This window comes from Eublepharis macularius, chromosome 19 (genome assembly GCF_028583425.1).
Source record: "Eublepharis macularius isolate TG4126 chromosome 19, MPM_Emac_v1.0, whole genome shotgun sequence".
Lineage (NCBI taxonomy): Eukaryota > Metazoa > Chordata > Lepidosauria > Squamata > Eublepharidae > Eublepharis > Eublepharis macularius.
In genome coordinates this window covers 17,712,900-17,736,356 of record NC_072808.1, presented here as the reverse complement: position 1 = coordinate 17,736,356, position 23,457 = coordinate 17,712,900, and the positions used below count along the sequence as shown (strand labels likewise).

The following is a 23,457-nucleotide window of genomic DNA, read 5'->3' as shown; positions in this document are numbered from 1 at the left end:
TGCTGACCCTAAGTTAGGGCTTTAAAGGACAGTACCAGCACCTTGGGCCCGGAAGCAAACTGGGAGCCAGTATAGATGGGCCAAGACTGGAGTGCTTTGGTCCCTATGACCCACTCAAGTCAGCGTCTTGGCTGCAGCATTCTGTACCAGTTAATGTTTCCAAATCCCTTTTTTAACTGAAAGACTTTGGTGGTGAGGTGGATTTAAACACCTCGTTGCCTTATTCGTATTTAGCGGCTCCACTAGGTTCTGCTTAGGGTAAGGAGGAGAAGGTGGCACCCTTAGGGATGGGTGCATAGCATCAGAAGGATTATCACCCAGATGACAAAATTTAAAAGTATTGTTAGACCTTAAAAGTATAGGGTTAGATTTATTGTGTAAACAATGGCCCCTATACATTTTGAGCTGAAGCTTGCTATGCCTCTCAGATGCAGAAGCTTAATGATGCTTCAGTTTTGAGGCTGTGACTGAGAAGGTGAGAGAGCCAGTGTGGTGCAGTGGTTAAGAGCGTGGGACTCTAATCTGGAGAACCAGGTTTGATTCCCCACTCCTCCACTTGAAGCCAGCTGGGTGACCTTGGGTCAATCACAGGTCTCTCAGCCCCACCCACCTCACAGGGTGTTTGTTGTTGTGGGGATAATAGCATACTTTGTAAACGACTCTGAGTGGGCATTAAGTTGTCCTGAAGGGTGGTATATAAATTGAATGTTGTTGTTGTGTTGTGTTGCCACCCATCTGTTCAAAAAGATTACCGTGCTCCATCCAGTCCCCTGTCTTCAACTGCCTATCTAATATTTCTGCTTGGATATCTCAGACAAATATGTACAAGATTACCCATCTTATCTTCCTTCCAAAGCTGTTCTGTCACTGGTGCCTCCATGTATTTAATGAGCTTACCACTCATTGGTCAGACAGTAAATGTGGGTTTTCTTTGATTTTTTAACTCTTGTCTGTTCCCCATACTCAATTTATTGACAAGATGGATTATGTTTCCCTGTTGTGAATATCAGAGTCTTCTTCATTCCTTCAGCTGGTTCAGATTCAGTTCATATCTCACAGACTGTTGGAACCTTATCTGCACTGCCCTTCCCTTGCCATAATCTACTCACCTTTCCTCTGTCCAGAACTCTGCTGCCAAAATCCTTTACTTTTCTCATCACTCTTGTCATGGGCTGGATTCAACAGTCTTTCAGCAGAAGGTACTGACAGATGCGGATCCTTTCCTTGTTCCTCTCCCCTTCTTCAGTCATTTCCAGCCGTGGAAAAGTTGATTCCCAAGGTTGCAGTGTCTAAGCCGACAAACCTCCGCACAGGTCACAGAGGAGGTGTGGTGGAGATGACCTTGCCCTCTCTCTTCCATCAGAGCACCTCCCCTGAGGCTGGAGAGGTGATTTTTAAATCCTCTATCCTTCAAGAGCAGCATTTTGTGGAGATCACTGGGTTGCAGTGAGAGAGGGGAAGCAGAAAAGTTCAATTTCTCTGATGGAAAACTTAGTCTGGATCCAACGCTGGGTTTCTGTGATCTTCTTTCCTCCAACTGTACCAGTCTAGCCCCTTAATCTCCACCATTTCTGTAGCATATGCCTCAGGGCCCCTCCCAGGAGAGCTCCCTTCAAATCTTTCCTTGCAATCTGCCTTTCCTATGAATCCTTTGCTCTCCTCCCCCTCTAGAAGCGTAGCAGGTGCAAATGCATTTGTTCTTGAGCTCCCAATACACTTGCCTTTCTCTCCTCTTTCCTCAGTCAAAACTCAGGCTATAAGGTCCTCTCACCATGTTTTAACGCTGTAAAGTGCTGTATATGGCAAGCGATGGCTTCGTTCAGATAATTGTAAAAGTTCATGCTGAAAAACATGAATCTCCCTTCAGGAAAAGGCAAGTTGTAGGAACTTGCTGCCCTGATTGGAATTGGGACCATATTGGAATTGGGGCGGGGCGGGGCGGGGCGGGGGGGGCGGGTAATCCTTCAAGCCCGTCTTCATTTTATTTGTCAAATATGCCCCCCTTGCTAGCGTTAGCATTTATTTAAAGGAAAAAGTGTTCCCTTCTTTTTTTAAAAAACGTGTTTTTTTCCTTCCACGTGCTCATGGAGTGGGGGAGGCAGTTCTGATGAGTGAAACTGGGTGAGGATTGAAGGGTTATTTCCTTCCCTGCCTAGCTCTAACCTGACTGAGAGCCACACGTGCCTGCCACTTGACTTTGCACCGATGAGCAGAGATCTGTGATCTTTGCTGAATCTGTTTTGGCCCTGAAACTTGAAACTTCCAGGTGGGTTTTTGTGTGTAGAGGAAACGATCTTTCCGTTTCTCCCCTCCTTCCTTGCAGCTGAAGCACATTTACTGGAAAGGACGGGCCCAGCTATTGTTTCCTGCTGTGACAGCACCTGGGTGGAGAGGCTGTGCCCTCTTTGGCACCTGTGACTTGAGGTTTCTCAGTCGACTCTCTTCTACTTGGGGGGTCTGTGCACAACAAGGAGAAATTTGTTAGTTTGCTGGCCTCAGATCAACGCTGACAAGAGAAAGGACTGTGTCTCAGCATTGAATATATTGTGTAGAAGCTGGTGGGCTTCTTTCATGTTAAATACTCTGCTGGTTTGTTGTGGCCCTTGAGTTGTAACGGCTGAGAGTGGGTATCTGCTTAGATCCTGAGAGGTCTCTTCTATGTCACAGGGGGCTATTTTTCAATTTCCTTTATAGGAGCGGCACAAATCCTAGTGGAATGGAAGGTCAGGATATGAACCGCTACTCCAGTCTCTTTATTTCTTAAATTTCTAGGCTTAACGATGCAGAAATGTGATTAAAACATTTACATTAATATGCTTAATTTACTTTTCAGAACAGGTGTAAAAAGCGTTTTGAGGCTTGGTGTGCTAAACGTCTTGCCACTTTTCCATTGTAGGCTGTCTTATGACCTTTTTCCTCTGGTGTTTGCTGCTTTGGTGGAACGCTGAAGGGACAGCTGTTGCTTTCCACCTCAGTGCCTCCTCGTACTCAGCTGCGACCAGCAGGGGGTGATCTGAAGCTTGCAGTTTCCCTTCTGCATCAAGCTGTCACCCAGAGATAAGACAGCTCCTTTGCTGACTCAGCATACTCTTAGGGGGAAAAAATGACTTCGTAAATTGTCCATGACACTGCAGATTTGGGAGACAGCTAGGAGTGTATTCCTTTTAGTCCCTCAAGTGGAATGGCGGGGTGCAGGTGGGGCGGGAATTGGTCACCAAGCTGCTGTAATTGCAAATTAGATTGGTACATGACTCTCATCCTCATTTCTTAACTGGCAGGAGTTAGCCATGTGACTTTAAGGTGGTTCAATACGATGTATTGAATTTTGTCTGTGTTATCTACATGTTTGGACCACCCACTGTTAAGTTTCTGTGACTTCAGTACTTGGGCTGCTGTCCGCTTTAATCATGCTATGTGCAGGTTAAAGCCTCTGTGTGTTTGCCATGATGGCCATGCTCACAGGATCATAGTGCTAGAATGGTTTTGCAAGTGATCTGGCCTGGCTTTCTTTCAAAGGCAAGAGCACTGTGTGCATTCTTACCACACATTCCTGCCTGTTGCCCCACTGCATGTGCACACACAAAACCATTGCATGTTGAGCAAGTCGGTCCCGTGCCAGAAGTCCTTCCCAACTGATGGAATAGTTCAGCATGGGTGACAAATTGCTTAGCCACATCAGACAAAAGTCCACTTGGTTTAGCGTTGTTACCATCTCTAACCAGCCACATATCCCTGGGAAATAGCAAAGAGTCCAGTAGCACCTTTAAGACTAACCAACTTTATTGTAGCATAAGCTTTCAAGAGCCACAGCTCTCTTCATCAGATGCATCGAGCATACCTCTCAAACAGGTTACAAGAGAGGTAGCAATGTGTACTACCACTTGCAGTGATAATTGGATCACTAAGCAGGTGGGAGTATAATCAATCCTTGTCCCAGTTTTCTTGACTCAAAAGAGCCATCTCTTTTCGCAAGAAGTGTAGTTTTCTGTAACTGACATTGCTGTATTCCAGTCCCTTTCATAGAATCACAGAGCTGGAAGGGGCCTCACAGACCATCTAGTCCAGTCCCCCTACCCAATGCAGGAACAGCCTAAGGCATCTCTGATAAGTATTCATCCAGCCACTCCTTGAAGACTGTCAATGAAGGGGAAGCTGCCACATCCCGAGGCAGCCGATTCCACTACTAAATTACTCTTAACATGAAGAAGTTCTTCCTAACATCCAGCCAGTACTTTCCCTCACGTAGTTTAAACCCATTGTTTCAAGTCCTATCCTCTGTTGCCAACAGGAACAGCTCGCTTCCCTCCTCTTAAGTGACAGCGTTTTAAATACTCAAAGAGAGTAATCCTGTCTCCCCTCAACCTCCTCTTCTCCAAACTGAACTTTCCCAGGTCCCTCAGTCTTGATCATCCTGGTTGCTCTACTCTGCGTGCATTCTAATTTGTCCACATCCTTTTTGAAGTGAGGCCTCCAGAGCTGCACACAGTGCTCCAGGTGGGGCCTGACCAACGTGGTATGTAGTGGGATAATGGCATCCCAAGATCTGGATGTTATGCCTTTACTGATATACCCCTAGATTGCATTTGCCTTTTTTGCTGCTGCATCCCACTCATGTTCAGCTTCCCATCCACTCATATCCCAAGATCTTGTCCACAGACACTGCTACCCAGAAGTGTATCCCTCGTCCAGTATGCATAGTTTGCATTTTTGTTACCCAAGTGGGGAACCTGGCACTTATCAATGTTAAATCGTATCTTACTCAAATCTGCCCACTTTCCCATTGAGTTCAGATCTCATTGAGTCCTATCCTTGTCTTCAAGCTTGTTTGCTGCTCCTCCCAGTTTGGTGTTATCTGCCAATTTAATGAGTAATCTCTTCACATCTTCGCCCAGATCATTTATAAAAATATTGAAAAGCACTGGGCCCCGAACCTAGCCTTGTGGCACTCCACTGGACACCTTCCATCAATCAGGTGTGATGCCTTTCTGTAGTTGGAGTTCCTGTTTTCTTATGAATGAATTCCTTTGTGAACTCAGGTGACCCAAACTGGACATGGATGCAAATGAGATCTTGTAAGTTCCTTAACTGTGTTAAATACATCTGCCCGGCTACTGGAAATACATGCCCTTAACTAACCCAAGAGTTGCGTTTATTGCTGTGTATACCTGCCTCTCTGTGGATCATCATTATCTTGTGAAATGTCATTCTGTGTTGTTTTCAGATGCAGTCCTCAGACACCGGCCTGCCTTTAGGCCCCAAGTACATCACCTTGCCCTTTGCCCTACTGAGTTCTGTTTCCTGAATTCCAGGGCATGAGGCCATATTGTTCATTCTGCATAATTGTGAAACCCATACCTGCATTGGGAATTGCCCGGCTTACCCTGCTCAGTAGATTCATCAGCTCGCTCCCCTTTTCCTCCCAACATCACCAACAAATAGGGGATATAAAGAATGAGTCTCAAACGTGATCCTTTTTTTTTTTTGAAAAATTTTTTTATTGGGTTAGAATCCGTTATTTTTACATTTACATTCAATTTTCCCCAAATTTTTCATTTCTAACCCCCTCCCTTTCCCCCCCTTTTTGTTGACTTCCAACAGTTTTCCAACCCTTTGTCCCTTTTCCTTTACTTCTATTAAATTCCTCTATCTATAACAAATATATATTCTCCATTATACTAAGCAGTACATCCTTAACTATTTTTCTTATTATATACCCAAACTGTAAATCTTTGTTTCCATCTTGAATAAACAATTTATCCCATTTTCCAATTTTAAATATTTCTATATATCATAAACCATAAAAATCTTACACATTTAAATCAAACAATTTGACTTATTCTCTATATATTACTCATTCTATCTTTTTATGGTAATTCTATATAACTCTCGTAGTCAATCAATTTGACTCGTCTATACCTTCAGACATTCAGTTTGGTGCATTATACAAATCTTGTCAAAGAAAGAAAATATTGTTGTTTACTCAGTCCTTATATTTAATCCTTATAATTAATTATTTTCTATCAATATTCTATTTATTAACCTATATATATCTATATATATATCAATCTGTTAATCTAACTGCTTATAGATTCACATTTATCTCTTCTCCCCCCGGTAAAGTCACCCCCCTCTACATTTTATTATACTTCAGTAGTTCTCAAACTGCCACAGTTTTCCTCCCACCTTCCATTTCTTCTCCAAATAATGTTTCAGCTTCTCCCAGTCTGTGTTAAACTGCCCTGAGTCCAGATTTCTCAGTTTTCTTGTCATCTTGTCCATTTCCGCCATGTACAGCAATTTGTAGATCCAATCTTCAATAGTTGGCACTTCCTGTACTTTCCATTTTTGCGCATACAATAGTCTAGCTGCTGCCGTCATATAAAATATCAGCGTCCTGTGATGGGCTGGAATTCCCTCCATTCCCAAGTTCAGTAGCAGGAGTTCTGGGTTCTTATTAATTTGAAATTGTAAAATTTCACTCATTTCTCTTATTATTGCCCCCCAGTACTGCCTGGCTACCTCACACGACCACCACATATGATAGAGGGAGCCCTCATGCTTCCTACATTTCCAGCATTTATTAGAAGTGTTCAAATTCCCTAGCGCAATCTTCTTTGGTGTCATGTACCAACGATAGATCATTTTGTAAATGTTCTCTTTGATATTTGTACATGTCGTTGTCTTCATTGTAGTCTTCCACAAGTATTCCCATGCCTCCATTGTTATTTCTTTGTTAAAATTTATAGCCCATTTCACCATTTGTGTTTTAACTGTCTCATCCTCAGTATACCATTTCAACAGTACTTGGTATACCTTGGATATTCTTTTCTTGTCCTCTTTAAAAAGGGTCTGCTCTAGTTCCGAGTTCTCTATTCTTATACCTCCTTTTACAGAGTCCGAATTATACAAGTCTCTGATCTGTCTATACTGGAACCAATCGTAATTTGGTGATAGTTCCTCTTGCGTCTTTATTCTAAGTTTAGATGCTTCTACTTTAGTTATTTCTTTGTATGTTAAACATTGTCGTTCATTGTCAACAGCTCTCGGGTCTATCACCTCATATGGAACTACCCACCAAGGAGTTCCTTCTTGTAGATAAATTCTGTACTTCTTCCAGGTTGTGTATAGACTTCTCCGTACAAAATGGTGCAGGAACATCGAGTTGACCTTTACTTTGTCGTGCCATAGGTATGCGTGCCATCCAAATATTTTTTTGTATCCCTCTAGGGCTAATAGTTTCTTGTTCTTTAATGTCATCCACTCTTTCAGCCAAACTAGGCAGATTGCATCATGGTAAAGTCTCAGGTTGGGCAGTTGCATTCCGCCTCTTTCCTTTGCATCTTGTAAAACTTTCATTTTCACTCGAGGCTTCTTGCCTGCCCATACGAAGTCTGATATTTTCCTCTGCCATTTTTCAAATTGTTTAGAGTCTCTGATGATTGGTATTGTCTGTAGCAAAAACATCACTCTTGGTAACACATTCATTTTAACTGCTGCAATCCTACCCAACCATGACAGATTAAGCCTATTCCATTTAATCAAGTCTCTCTCAATCTGAGTCCATAGTTTTTCATAATTATTCTTGAATAAATCTATATTCTTTGCAGTCAGTTCAATTCCCAGATATTTCACCTTACTTGTTACTTCACAGTCCGTTGTTTCCATTAACAGTTGTTGTTTCTGCTTAGTCATATTTTTGCACAGTATCTTTGACTTCTTTTTGTTGATATAGAAACCTGCCAAATCTCCAAACTCCTTGATCTTATCTATCACTTTTGGCATGTTCTCCAATGGGTCCTCTACGATTAACATTATATCATCCGCAAATGCTCTGACCTTATAGGAGTAGTCCTTTATTTTTATTCCTCGAATTTCCTCGTCTTGTCGTATTTGTATCATCAGGATCTCCAATACTAAAATGAACAACAGTGGAGACAACGGGCAACCTTGTCTTGTTCCTTTACTTATACTCAGTTTCTTAGTCAATTCATCGTTTACCACAATTGCTGCAGTCTGGTCTCTGTAGATTTCCTTAATTGCTCTGATGAATCTTTCTCCTAATTGTAGCTTTTCCATAGTGGCAAACATAAAGTCCCAGTTTAAATTGTCAAATGCCTTTTCAGCGTCAACAAAGAAGAAACCAACCTCTTTATCACAACGCTTATCATAATATTCAATAGCATCCATCACTGTCCTTAAATTGTCTCTTATTTGTCTGTCTGGCAAAAAGCCTGCTTGCTCCTCCTCTATAACTTCCGAAAGCCACCCTTTCAGTCTCTCCGCCAGTATCTTCGCAAAAATTTTATAGTCATTGTTAAGTAACGATATAGGTCTGTAATTTTTCACATTAGTCAAATCTTGGTTCTCTTTTGGGATCAATGATATGTTCGCTTCAGACCAAGTGTCTGGAATCCTTTGATCCCTTAGAACTCCATTGATCACCTCCTTTAGGAATGGTGCCAGCTCATTGGCCATAGTCTTATAAAATTTAGCAGTGAGTCCATCTGGCCCTGGCGCCTTTCCTAGATTTGCAGATTGTATTGCCATACTTATTTCCTCATCCGTTACTTCACTATTCAATTTATTTCTCCAAGCGTCCGAAATTTCTAGTAGCGTCATTTTCTCCAGATATGACGCTATTGAATCTTTATTTACTTCTTTCTTGTTGTACAGTTTAGCGTAGAATTTATAAAAGGCTCTACTAATGGTAGTCTGTTCCAAATACGTTTTGTCATCTTCACAAATTTTGTTTATTGTTTTCTTTTCCCTTCTCTTCTTCAGTTGCCATGCCAGGTACTTCCCAGGTTTATTTGCACCCTCAAACACTTTTTGATTCAGCCTTTTGAGGTTCCACTCCAATTCTTTATTGCTCATTGCTGTTAGCTGTTCTTGCAATATTTTAATTTCCTGGTATACTTTCTTTTTCCCTGGTCTCTTTTTTAACTGTATTTCCTTAACTTTTATTTTCTCCTCAATCTCTTGTCTCTTCTCCTCTTTCTTCTTTCTTGCTCTACCATTTAGGTCCATTAGTATGCCCCTTATAACCGCCTTGTAAGCATCCCAAACTTTATCAGTTGGTACTTCTTTATTCACGTTGTATTGTATGAAAAACTTTGTCTCTCTTCTCAATATTTCCATATTCTCTTTTTCCTGTAGCAAGTCCTCATTTATTCTCCATGCTTTCCTTTTTCTCCTTTTCCCTAATTTCCACATAATTGGATTATGATCTGAGCCTACCATCGGCATTATTTCTACATCTTTAGTCCATAACGCCAAATCTTTTGATGCCCAGATCATGTCAATTCTTGATAATGTGGAATGCCTTGCAGAATAAAAAGTAAACTGTCTGCTTTTAGGATATTCTCTCCTCCATACATCTTCAAGAGTCTCTTGTTGAATCAGCTCAAAAAAGAGCTTTGGTAATAGTCCTCTTTTCTTTTGTGCCATTGTAGTCTTTTTATCCAGTTCCAAGTCTGTCATTCCATTGAAGTCTCCAGCAAGAATTATCTGATCATATGAAAGATCGTCTAAATGCTTCCTCAAATCCTCAAAGAAGCTCTCTTTTGCACCATTGGGTGCGTAAATTCCGACTACCAACACTCTCTTTAGGTTCCAAGTACATTCCACTGCTACAAATCTGGCTTCCACATCTTTCATTATGAATTTTGGTTGTAGCTCCTCTTTTACATACAACACCACTCCTCTTTTTTTCTTACTTGAGGCCGCTACAAAGTCCTTGCCCAATTTTCCCAGTTTTAAATATTTTACATCCTGTTTTCGAATATGAGTCTCTTGCAAACAAACAATATCGCATTTTTGTTTTAGTAGCCAGTGAAAAATATTTTTTCTCTTATTCGGTGAATTTAGTCCATTTACATTCCAAGATAATACTTTACACTCCATATTCATAATCTTGTTGGTAAGTCTTTTTCATTGTCCCTTATAAATCGCTCCATCTCCCGCTCAGATCTGATACGCTTTTTAGCACCTCCAAATTCAAAGGACAAACCCTCTGGGAGCTCCCATCTGTACCTAATTTTCATGTCCTTCAACATCTGGATTAGCGCTTTATATTTTTTCCGATCTAGTAACACTGATCTGGGTAGTTCCTTCATTATAATGATTGTCTTGCCATCGATCTCCAATGGATCTTGAAACTGTTTGGTCACAATCTTCTCTTTCATATTTCTTGTTGTAAATTGTACAATCATATCTCTTGGTACTTTCCTCTGGGTTGCAATTCTCGAATTCACGCGATATGCCACATCAAGGATAGCCACAACTTCCTCCTCCTCCTTCCCCAGGTATTCAGCTAACACCTCAGTCATCTGTTCTTGCGCTGTCTTTCCTTCTATCTCCGGCAAACCGCGAAATCTGAGCTGCTTTTCCATGTGTTTACTTTCCGCAACCGCCATCCTTCCCCTCATCAGTCTCATCTCCGTTTGTTGCGTGTCTGCTAAGTTCTCCATCGCTCCCTCTACTGTTTTAACTCTCTGCTGCGTTCCTTGCAATTCATTTTGTATTGTTTCCATACCTTTCTTCACTTCTGACAGCTCCGATTTTACTTCTGACAGCTCCGATTTTACTGTCTGTTTAACCTCCTTGATCAGCTCCAATTTCATGTCTTTAAATTCTTTTATCACCTCTAAAAGTTTTTTATCCAGGTTTTCTATTGCCGATTGCCACTCTTTTTTCGACATCGTGGGGCTTGCTTTAGCTCGCTCCCACGAGTCCGCTCTCTTCCTTAACTCCGTGGCGTTGAGTTTAGTGCCTTTTTTATTTCAAATGTCCAGGTCTTCTTGCATAAATTAATTTTTAAAAAGTCCAAAATGTCGGGCGTCTTTTCTCTATGGTCTCTCTATGATTTTATAATCCAAAATGGCCTACTTCCTTTTCCGCTGAAGCCGCGACCCTTCCCCTTTCAAAAATGGCGATTCCCTTCTTCCTGCCCTCCAGCAAGGGCCGCTTCTCTCCAGCCACTCTATTGTTGTTACGCACTTCCTGTCTCCCGTCTTCCCACAGCAGATCTCGCGATGGTGTCTTTTTCTCACAGCTCCATAACCGCAAGTATTCAAAACAATAGTCCAATTACTTTAATAACTTCTTTAAACTTAGTCTCTTTTTAAATACAACTTTTGCCGAGTCTTCCCCTCCTTTTCATTAATCTGTTGCAGCTTAAGAATCTACTTTTTTTCCTCTCTATTTTTATCAATCTGTCCCGTATCAGAAGATAGTGATCTTTACCTTCTCTTTCACTTTTCTCGGATTGTAATCACTGTTTCGATTTTAGCTTCTCCTCTCCACTTCTTCCCCCAATCGAAGCTTGGGTATGTAGGTCTTATGCCAGCCGAATTGGCCCCAAAACTGCCGCAGAGATTGTAGCCGACCCGTCACAGGGTGGGACCTCAAGGATCGGGAGGGGACCCGTTGCGCAGAGCCCCCCCTCGTCCGAAATCAACGCGCCCTAGGGTCTTGAGCGTTCTTTGCCTGCTCTCCGCCTGAGAGCAGTCAGCCGCGGGCTATTTTCACCCCGCCGGCCGCTTAAAACGGCAGTCCGGTCAGCTCCGCAACTGGAGCTGCTTCAGACCTCCATGGATCCCAAACCGGAAGTCAGTCTCAAACGTGATCCTGGAGGATGCCCGCTGGCAGCTGTTCTTGAATGGGCAAGCTTGCTATTTAGAACCTAATTCTTGGAACTGCCTATTTCAGCATGTTCTAGCAGGGCAAATGCAGTGTGATTCAAGGTGGCAGCCTCTGATTGTCAGGGTGTAGAGATGTATTTGTCCTGAAGTTCTGTGATTGTGGCATGCAGATGTGGAACTGAATGTTGGTTGCAATTTCAGCATCTAAGATTTTTTTTGTTATAAAAGCTGTCAAGATCAGCTTAAAAATATGAAGATGGGTGTTTGCAGGGGAGCTGAGGACATAACCTGACCCATCAGCTCCCAGGAATCCTAAATGTCTTAATTTTTGGAAAACATACTGTGGCACATGCACACTTCCAACTAACCAGCAAGAAATCTAGAGTGCAGGGGTGTGTTTAGTGGTTATGGGCCCCCGGACCCCCACAACACAGCTGAGGAGCTGATGCTGAGAGGAGTGGCTTACCCAAGGTGCCTACTGAGCTCATGACAATAGCGAGTACTGATTTGTAGTCCAACCACTTAATCACTGTGCTACAGCCACTGGGGGGAAAAAAACCTGTGCTGATATACAACTCTTCTAGATAGATTAGTGCCCCACTCAGAGCGGCGAACAAAGGCAGTGTTATTATTATCCCCACAGTACAGCTGGAGACCTGGAGCTGAGTGGCTTTCCCAAGGCCACCTACTGAGCTCAAGGCAGCAGAAATCTTGGGATCCCAGTGCCAAGAGCGTTGCCCCTGCCCCCATAATCATCCCCGGCTCAAGCAACGGGCAGCCATCATCCTGCCGAGGCGTGGGTGCACAGTGGCCAAGCTAGCCAGCCACTGTCCAAGCCCTAGAGAAGGTGAACTTGTGAGGCCACCACCTAACTCTTCCACTTTTCCCCCCTCTGTTGGGGGGGGGGGAAGTCTGTGGGCAGTCGGGGGCCTCTCCTAGCCTGCGACAGCTGCCCCATATGTCCTGTGGCTAAAATTTCCACTGTTGGATTGACCTGTGAGTGACCTTTTCCCAAATTATTTCTGCCCTTGTTCTTCCTTACAGCTAGGAGGAGCAAAATATGTGCATGTTGGCTTAAGTTAGAGAAACATGGGAGACCTGAACTGAACGCTGTCCTCCAGCCACAGGTTGTCTTCCCGGTTTTATGATCTAAAGCAAGAGTCTGGCATCTTACAGACTAAATGCAATTTATTCCAGCATAAGCTTCCATGAGTCAGAGCTCACCTTATCAGTTGACAAAGTGATCTTCAATTAGGCTGATACATTTATGTTGCAGTTTTTAAGCAGAATGGGGGCGGGGTTTCACAAAAAGAAGCCCATTTAATATATGGTCTGACCAAACGAGTGATCAGTCCCCATGAAGGTGGGTGAGGACCCACCTGTGTACGAGCATCTCTGCCATGTCTGCTGCACAGTTAGATGCTGAGCTGTGGGATTCCCCCAGCAAATTTCCCTTCTGCATGGCTGGAAAGGGGAAGCCCCGAGAGTCACACTGGAACCTTTTCAAAATCAGCCCAATGAGGAGGGAAGCTCTGGGCTGGAGGCTGCCAGTGGGGTCCCCTGATTGGGCTGCAGCTCCAAATGTATTTGCCTTCAAGGCAGACGTTTTAGTTCTCTGCAGAATTTCCAGAATTTTGTGTTTTCAAATGAAAGTTTCGGTGTGCTAAAATTAATGTAAAAAATTTGATCCGATAAGCTTAATTTACATAAAGCCAGCATGGCTGATTTTATGCTGATATTTGAGGTTTTGATAGAATTTGGGGCAAAGGAGTAGTTTGCAGCAGAAAGAGCAAAATAATGATGTGTACCCTATTCAGCTGGGGGTCCTACTCAGGCTTCCCTGTAATGGCCAGACTACACATGAGGTCAGGGCTGCCCCTCTCTAGCTGTGTCCATTTTGCAGACAGACCTGGCGTCATGGAACTAATGTTCCCAAATATGCTGGTGCCTAGTTTGGCTCAGGACCGTGATGCAGGGCTTCAGCCATCTCACCCACACTGAGTGCCTGGGGATGTTAGTTCCTTAACATTGCGTCTGTCTGCCAAAAGGACCACTTATATCACAGGTAATGTGTGTTTTGACTCTGAGCATTTTATGTAATAGCGGGTGAGTTGCCATTTGCTTCTGTTTTAAACTGAGCTGCTAAAACTGGGTATCTCAGTGTAATCATAAAGTTTGTAATTTTGCATGCAGAATTAGTATGGCAGTTGCATGAGGAATAAGTATAAGCAGTTTCTGCCAATGGATATGGTGGGATTTTTTGCACCCAGGACTCTATGAAGTGGTAACGGATACGGAAGGCTTTGAGATAGAGGTAGCTATTGAAGAGACAGTTTGTGCATTTGTAAATGCACCTCCCCAGCTGGAGGGAATAAAGAGAATGTTTTTAGACAGATTTCTACATTTTCAAGCTAGAAGCCAAACTAGACAGCGTGGAGAGCATCCACAGGTATTTACCAGTGTTTGTCCATTGATATCTAAAGCAGGAGTAAACCCAACCCGCTCTTTGTCATTTCATTTTAGTTTGAAGCAGAGAAATAAGCCTGACCTTTCTTTAGACATGAATAGATAATGTATTACATGAATTGCTCCCCCCCCCCCAATCACATCCAGTTTGGTCTAAGAATGGTGAAGAGTCTTGCTGTGTTAAATCAAAGATCCAATCAGATGACCACTCAAATGCTGCATAGCCAACAACAGGGCATATGGGAACCAGTCTCTCCTATACTCTAACTCCAACATCTGATACTCGAGAGGTTCACTGTCCCTGAACATGGATGTTCCATTTATCTTGACAATGAGCCACAGACCTCCGAAAGCCAGCCATCAAATTGCAGTCTGAATTGCTTGGAACAGTTGGGCTTGAAAGGGCCTTTGCTCTGTTTTGCCACAGCTTCTGCTTTTATAGTCAGCCTACCACAGTGAGTTGGGGGCATCCGTGATGGTGAGTGGCATAAGAGCTTATGAGCGAGTCGCTGTCTTTCAGCCAAGCTAGTCCTCAGCTAGGGGCAGAGGTTGAAGACGTTGAAAATTCCTGGTCCGGTCAGTGAAGCGACTTCAGAGATTGGTCAGACCAAAGGTCAGTGTTGTCAAGTTACTGCCTCTTATGGTTTCCGTCCCATCTTGAGAGGGCGGTGTTTTCAGGGACAAGTATGGCAGGGCTCATGCTTCTTAGAGGCCTCTGGGGACATTGCATTTTCTGTCCCCACCAGATAAGTGTTATCATGTTTGCATTAGCCACTATTGGTGAGTGTGGTTTTGGCAAGAGCATGTTCCATGCTTCCCCTTTGTATCCACTAGTCCCTGTCAATCTGCATCTCCTTCCTCTCCCAGTTCAGGACTATTGTCTGTTGTGGGGTGAGCATCTTGTTTTATCTGACTTCCTTTTCACCATTCAAAAAACTGGGTTTAGTGGGGTCACCTGGGAGTCTCTAAACGGGCTGTACTTCTGTGCAAACCCTGCCTAATTGTACTCCATCCAGATGTCAGAAGCAACGATTTTAGAAGACAGCTAGTCAACATTATCACTGCAACCCCGCAAAGCAGATGGAAGCACTAAGCATTACCATGGATCGCTTAAACCTTTCCAGAGTACTTGCTCCTGTTTGTTCAGCTACTGAAGTGATTTAGTTAAGTTGGATGGTTTTTGAGAGCAAAGGCCTCTTTTGTGATTGTAGCCCTGTATGCCTGGCAGTGCGGTCCTGTGATGAGTTACTCCAATCAAAGTCCAGTGAAATCGGTGGTCTTAGGGTGGGGAAAGTCGGCGTAGGCTCATATTATAAGCAGACCAACAGCCCTTTCTGACCTCAGTTCTGTTGTCTCACTATAGCTCTGCACCCTCTCACCGCACCTGCACTCAGCTAAATATTTCATTTGTTACGTTTGTATTCCATCCATTTTTGTACTATTTTGCATTTGTTATTTGTGACATAGTGCTGAAAAACTTCACTGTGAGCAAGAACTGGAAGCACTGTCATTATCGCCAGTCTCTTGGTTCACGCAGTTGAAAAACTAGCTCACAGTAAAATAGCTTCAGGAATTGAAACCTTTTCCTGGTTGGCTTCTTGGTCTACTGTAGGCCATGGTTTTGACTGTAGTTGGTAATGACTTGCCACCTTTTTGACACATGCAGAACTGTTCAGATTATTTGTTGGCAAGGACTCTCGTGTGCAGAATAACCTGATCTATAATCTGAATTGTAGAATGGGATTTCCCAGTCCTGTCTCCAGCTGGTCTGATGTGCTACTAATGCATTTCATTTTAAAAAGCTAGCCCTAATGACTGTGGAGCTAAGCTTTAGAAAGGCACTGGATTTGGTTCTGTCCTTTGCCAGAGGGAAATTCCTGCCTCCTCCTCCTCCCAACAAGTGCTTGTGAGCATCAGAAAGGCAATGCCAGAGGTTGGGAAACTTTTGTGGACACAACAGCTCATGACGAGTTGTTTGCAGTGAGGAGGAAGAAGCTGGCAGAATTACCCTCCTCCCTTGTGAAGCAATAGACTCCCACTGGAAGGCTCCTTTTACTAGTAGAAAGGATTACTAGGATGCAGTAACCCAGTCTTTGGTTTTGAGAAGTGTTGGATGGACTTTGGGTAGCTAGGAGAGAGACTGGACGGCAAATACTTTCTGCCCTCCCTGTAAGGCATTCCCTGTGCCCACCAATTTTGTATCCCACTTTCCGTTTTACTCTTTGTCGCTTTGCCTGAGTTTACAGCCTTTAGGCTAATGTGGCTTTGATGCCATCACAGAGAAGTTCTTGAATATTGCTGCTGGAATAGGTTTGTGGCCAAAGGAGTCCTTTTGAATTTCACAACAAACAAAGCAACACTGGCTTGCTTATCTTACTCTTACGGTGCACTTGTCCCTCTTTTCAGGGGTTGTGTTTACTCAGACACAAGTGTCCTTGGCCTACAACAGCTTCTTTTTGTCTGGAGAGGAGAGCGAAAGTGAGGATGGAGCAGAAGTCCATACTCCTTTTTAAAACGGAGTAAGGGCTTAGCTGCCTGTTGTCTGCTTATGCTAACTTTGTAGATGTAAAGCCTGCACTTTGCTCTCTCAGAAGTGGTCTTCTCCCCACCCTCCCATCCTGTGGCTTTTTGCAATGCAGGAAGCATCCCTAAGCACTTAGGATGCCCACCCCCACAGCTTCACAAGACACGATCTTCTCAGAAAAAAAAAACATTTGAACACACATTTTGATAACAGTGCTGGAGGAGGACGCACCTTCGTAATTCATTTCTAGAGAAATGCCTAGTTATGCTTTCCATGTGCGAGTGCAGCCTGCTTTGTGGAACTTTGCTTGGGGCGTTGCAGTGAGCATACTCTTTAGTGTTCTGTTTTAACAACTCTGGCAGGTAATTTGGGTCAGCACCTTTAGCTTCCACTTCTGCCTTTCTTTTCTTGACCTGCCTTCTCTGCTCCTCAGGCGATTGCTGTTTGCACCATATGAGCTGTTTGCATTCACCATATCAGCCGCTTGCACTAACAGGGAGTCTGGACTCTGACGCAGCTGTTGCCTTTCCAAGAATCTCAGCTTTGTTTGCAGAGGTGTTCTTAAGGCTTCAGGGAAATTTAGAATACGTGCCGATGGTGATGGCAGAAAGCTTGGCAATTCATGGGGGCTTCATCTATCATCTCAGTGGTTGGAGTTGTAGTGTGGTTGGAGTTGTAGTGTAGAGAGAGAAGTGCGATATTTCCTATGGCCATTTCATACAAGGTATGTGTCTAGTTGTTTCAGAACCTGTTTGGATATCAATAGAAGAAATAAGATAATTCATATATACCCCTGAAAAACGTAAAACATGAAGGCGACAAACACATATTTGCAAATGTGTGTCATTGTCATGCACAACAGGAAGCCATGGTTGGTTGTGCTTCCAGTGCCCCCTCGGGTTTGTGTCTATGTGGTGTGTGAAATACCCTCTCACACTTTCTCTCCTGCCCTTCTGATCTGGTTCTTGCCAAATAGTCTAACCCTTGTGAGCAATGTAAATGTATTATTTATTTAAAATATATCTCACTTTCCCCACTCAACAGGACTCAAAGCAGCTGACATTAAATTTAAAAGCAAGCACATTGTTATAGCCAACATACAAAAAGATATGAATAGAAGAAAGCAAGCCGCAGCTTTAAATCTTCTTTTTAAGAAGCCAACAAGAGTCCAGTAGCATCTATAAGACTAACAAAATTTGTGGTAGGGTATGAGTTTTCACAAAAGCTCATGAAAGCTCAAACGCCACCACCAATTTTGTTAGTCTTATAGGCGCTACTGGACTCTTGCTGTTTTCTACTGCTACAGACAAACATGGCTGCCCATCTTGATCGACCAACAAAAATATTCACTAAAGAATCAGCCAGGGTCATAAAAACAGAATGACAGAAAAGTGGTGTCTAGCAGTGGCTGATTCTGCACACGTTGGATAATGCACTTCCAATCCTCTTTATAGATCATTTGGAATGGATATTTTCGTGTGCGGAACAAAAATTCTACCTCAAACGATTGATAAAGTGCATTGAAAGTGCATTATCCAACGTGTGCGGAATCAGCCAGTGTCACACAAATAAAGCTCTTTAGCTGGGATCACAACACTAACAAAGCAGAACCTTCAGGCTAGAGGCAGACCACTAAAAACAACAGCTAAGAACATTGTTAGTGCAAAGCCTGGGTAATAAATGTTTTGGCCCGGCAATTGAAAGACAGCAAGATAGGACCTAGGCAAGCTTCAAGGGGAAGGGAATTCCAGAGATGAGGCACCACTGCCAAGAAAGCCCGGTCCCTAGCAGGTGGGGGTGCAGAGAGCAAGGCTTGGGTTGAGCATCTTAGCTGGTGAGCTGGACTGCGTAGGATTAGGCAGTATTTCAAGTGCCAGGAGCCAGCCTAAATATAAGGGTCATACAAAGCTAATAACTGGCATTGCTTACACTTGGAGTCTTTTGTGGTGTCTTCTGATAAAATCAAAAATTCACAGAAAAGATTCATTCTGATAGTGGACACCGGGCGTCAAAGGCAGGTCTAAGGTTAAGCACTTAGTCTACAACAGAGACTCAATAAACTTGAGCTTGGATAGTATGCTCATAAATACTAACAAATAGTATATTTGGACACGAGGGATAAAGATACCTGTTAGCTCACAGAACAACTTTGGCAGCTTCTGTCTTGGGTCAGCAGGTCACGTTGGCAAACGTTAAAAGCCAGCATGCATGATAAAATAATCTTGGTAGCTTTCTGAATTCCATACCCAAGTAATTGGGGATGAAATCCATGTAATTGGGGATGAAATCCTGGAATGTGGTGGTAAAACTGGTTTCCTGTTGAGGCTTGTAGCGGGTTCCCAGCACGTTAGGGTTCATAATGAACCCTACACAGGGCACCATTAGACAAAAACTTGTGATTTAAGCAAGCCTATACAAAATCGAATGGAGAGCTGCATAAATTTGCCTAATTTGTGTAATTCCGGAGAACAGAATTTGAGTAATGACAGTTCAGTTGCAGGCTGTGGCTTAGTTCAGGACTGTGTGGATTCTGTGCCTGAAACATCACACAGGGTGCACAGAGTCCCGTGTTTTCAGTTGGAGTATTTCCAACGTGCTTGGTTTGCATGCTAATCAAGTATCAAGGAGACTGGAACAGTCTTTTGAAATGAAAGAAGAGAGAAATGCGGCTAATACATATAGGGCAGGGCTATGAAATAGGCATCCATAGAGGAGGGAAAGGGGGGCCGTGTGTTGCACTAATATGGCCACCCCTGTCTGAAGAAACATTTCTCCTCCCAGTCTCGCTTCTGAGGTTTCATCAAATGCTATCCAAGTGCTTTGTTACAATTGAAATGTCAAGATCCTGACAAGGTCAAGTCTCAGATTAGTGCATCAAAGCCACTCCAGTCACTGAGGTTGGAATTAGGATCTTCCTGAACGGAGTGCTCAGTTCCTGGCTTTGGGGTGGGGTGATCTCCTGCTTGATTTTTTTTAAGGGGCTTTCTGAAAGCTGCATCTGTGTGATGTCGGTGAACGGGATTGTGGTGGTTGCAGCCTGCGCAGTGGGTCACGGGATGGGCTCCCTTGTCATGTTTCTGTGTCCGTAAATATCCTTGGCCCCAAATGTCCTCATCCAGCTTAGCTGTTTTCCATCAACAGTTTTGCCGAGTGCCGTCACTTCCACCCTGCTCTCACACTCGCATTTTTTCCCCTTCCTCAGAGGAACAGTTCCTCAGAGGAAGAGTCTTTGCAAGAGAGTCTGTGGTTTTTCTTGCATTTCCACTGGAAACATATTTTAAATAAAAGAGGAAGTTGACCTGCTGCTACAAAATGAAAGAAGGCAAGATATAGGGTGCATCATGATTAAAAATGTAGTGCATGAGCAGTGTAAACCTCCCATTCTAATCCCACCTCAGCTGCATATTCACTAAGCAACTGTCTTCTTCCCTGAGTCAACACCACCACCATCACCATCACCCCCCAGTCTGTAAAATGGGGTAAAAGCAGCTTAACTTGCAGAATTGGTAGGAACCGCTGAGGTCAGATAGGAAGAACTTCACAAATAGTTAGCAATGGCAACAATATTAAAATGTCTGGAACAGGGCATAACATTTAGTAGTGAAACACGGGAAGGTTATAAGAAGCATTACATTGTGCTGAAAATAAAAGTTGGAAGATTTTCCTGCCAAGAGAAGGTAAACTCTGTAATTTATAAATTATGCGAACTGAACAAACTTGCAAAATGGTTCTTATTTTGTTGACTGCTGTCTACAGATGTGCGTTTTGCATAATTTACTCTTCTGAAACGGATGATTCTTAGGAAGCTGAACGCTGCCTTCCCCCCAGGGCACTGCTCTCTTCCTGAAGTTCAGCAAAATCCCCATGTACTCTGGTCTTGAGTACTGGGATTCCTAAATTCTGACTCCTTATGTTGCAAGGAAGATGTAGAATTTAGGGCTTGGCTAGGCAGTATGTTTGACACAAGCTGGGAGAATGGTTACTCAGCTTCTGGTACATCTATCATCTAGCCAAGTCCTTCACTGGGGTTAGAACTGGAGGGTGAGAGGGGCTGAAATTCCTAGGCTTTGTTCCCTCTCTGATAGTGGAAAGGCACAATTTGTTGCTTTATGCTGGCCTAAAGCCATGTCACAGGACTTGTCCTGAAATGCCTGTCAGCTCTAATGAAGGTTTATTCCTAAGCTCTCCTGAGGTGGTCAGCCACGCAGGCACAGAAATGATAAGTTTAATCCAATGATCCATCCATCCCGTATATGGCCCTCTGTACTAGTAACCTCACCCTGTTGTGCTTTTGTCTTGACTAAGCCCCTCATCACACATCTCAGTGTGCCTGTCTTGCACCTGGTTTGTGAGTCTTTCTTTAATGTCTGGGCTCAGTCTAGTCACGTGCCTCTGCAGGGGCTTTGGTTCAAATGTGTCGTATCAGGTACATGCTTACCTGTACATCTAGGAGTATGGCAAAGGAAGTAGACATTGGCCAAAGATCAAAAGGCGTAACTTGATTGATTTTCATTTGCTTCATTTATAGCCCACCTTTCTTCCCAATGGGGACCCAAAGCGGTTGACGTCACTTGGCTCATCAGTATTTGGCTTATAAGATTTTTTTTTCCCAGAGAGGGCGGGGTAAGGACTAGAGCTGCAGTACTGTGTACACTTCAGCATCTGTTCCAATGAACTTGGTGGGACTCGCTTCCAGCTAAACAAAGGTAAACTAGGCCAGTCAGTAAACTGAGCTGTAAACAATGCCAAAGAAAATTGCGTCAGAATGAAGGAAGGAAAAAGGAGCGTCAGCACTCGAAATCAACACTCAGCGTAGTCTGGCTCTCTGATTTGCACTGGCCCTTCCGAAACTTGATGTCAGAAGTGATTTGTGACTGTTCATCACCAGGATTTTCTACTCTTCTCAAATAATGTTTTTTTTAAAAAAAAATCCAAACAGTGCGTTAGGACTGTTGAAATAGGGAAGGAGACAGGCTTCAGCGAGAGTCAGGGTCCCAACGCTGCAGTTCCCCTGAATCCCCGCCCTGTTTGCAACAAAATGAACTTACTGCACCGATTGTTCAGGGAGGTGGAGGTGGAACTTCACCTGTTGGCATCACACTGCCAATGCCGGTCGCTGCAGTTAAGCCACCGGAATGACAGTGGGGCCTTCTTGGCTGTGACTTAGTGCCCGCTCTGCAGCCGAATCACAGGCTTTTCCCTCTGAGTGACTTATGGCATTCTGTATCTGAGCCTGAGAGAGGCCTGTGAATTCCGTTTTCAGAGGTTGCTGATGAACTGCAAGTCTCAGTTTCTATCAAAACACGTTCAGATTCCCCCTACTGTTTCTCAGTGTGGGCTTCTGGGCTTTCCAACCCCTGTTATGCTTTTGATTGCCTTGGCTTTTTAAATAGTGCTCCATGACAATAGATTGGCCCCTTCGAGTTCAGTGGGTTTCTTACATTTGCGCGGGGGGGGGGGGGGGAGAGGGCACATCTGTCAAGAAGCGGCTTGTTTTGTCAATGCTCAGAAGAAAGGCTAGTTGCAAGGGAGACTCTGGAAGGAGAAAATATCCCTCCTAAACAGAGGTTGGAGGGAAGAGTTGTGAATGTTAGCACCCGCACTACCAGGATGCATCCCTGCTGCTTCTTAACATTCTGTCTGAAGCCCAGCTTCCAATGTTTCTTGGTCTCTGGGGAAGAAATTACACAAGAGAAGAAGCCGGGGGGGTGTTTGGGTGCCCAGGTATCTGAAAGCTGCAGTTCCATGACCTCCAAATTCTCTTCAGTTTATCTCTGCCTAGAGCCGATCCCTGAACAGGAAGGTCTGGATTCCAGTTCTAACTTTCCATCTTATTCCTTTGTTTGAACGCTGGCCCTAAAACAGTCCCTTAACTTGGTCAATTACTCCATGATCAGTCAGTTACATCTACTGCATTCTGGGGCAGCGAGGTCCAGGAGGAAATGAAACTTCAGAAAACGCACAGGAAAAACATGACACTGAAGCCACAAAAACGGGTGGGTGGGGCAAAGCAAATGGAAAGCATGATTGTTATTTTTTTTTAATTGGTGGCATTTTGTGAAAAACAGGAAAGCATTTTTTAAAAAATCAAGTAATTATCTTCCTAGATATCAGAAGATTACTTAGGGTCACAGAGCCGTGGTAGATTTTCATATTGCAGATTGCATGTTAACCTTTCAGGTTGAGAAATGTGGTTCTATCAAGCAGCCGGTGTGTTCTTTAAGTATTGACAGCTTTTTGGTGGCCTGGAGCCTCAGGAGTGCTTCCTTGGAGAGAAGGCATTCTGTCTGCCAGAGCACAGCTTCCTTGCGTCCCCCCTCCCTCCTGCTTGCAGACCTAATTCCCTCCTCCAATATTGCTCCCCATCAGGAGCAGAATTTGTGGCGTGGTGGTGGTGTTTGGGGTGGCTGCAGGAAAGGAGCGGCTCTCTGCAGGCGGAAATCCTTCTGTCCGCAGAAATGCTCTGGCGCATCCAAGTCAGCCTGCTTCCCTGCTCCTTCTGTCCCGCACAAGGAAAACAAACGTACAATTTCACTCTTTCTTAGACATTTTCCCAAACATGCATATTACTTGTATGGAAAAATTGTGAAACTTGGACTTTACTCTCCAGTTTGCCTTCTGTTGCCCAGTGTGGGACTTTGAGCACAGAATTTTGAAGGTGCTGAACGATCATGGTCAGGGAGTGAGAATATCTGGGCATGCCCAAATTCTAGGATATCACTACCATTAGCCCCATGGATCTTGGCCGTTATATAAACCAAGGACCAAGATGGAGGAGTTTGTGGTGTTTCCCTGTAAAGGCAAGCAGTTGAGCCTTGCAGGTAA

At 43.7% G+C, this 23,457-nt stretch overlaps 1 protein-coding gene across 2 annotated transcripts in view; it reads left to right on the top strand.

The window, feature by feature from the left end:
* OTUD5 (OTU deubiquitinase 5) overlaps positions 1–23,457 on the top strand; it is a 57,664-nt gene that overhangs the window by 11,830 nt on the left and 22,377 nt on the right. The window lies entirely within an intron of this gene.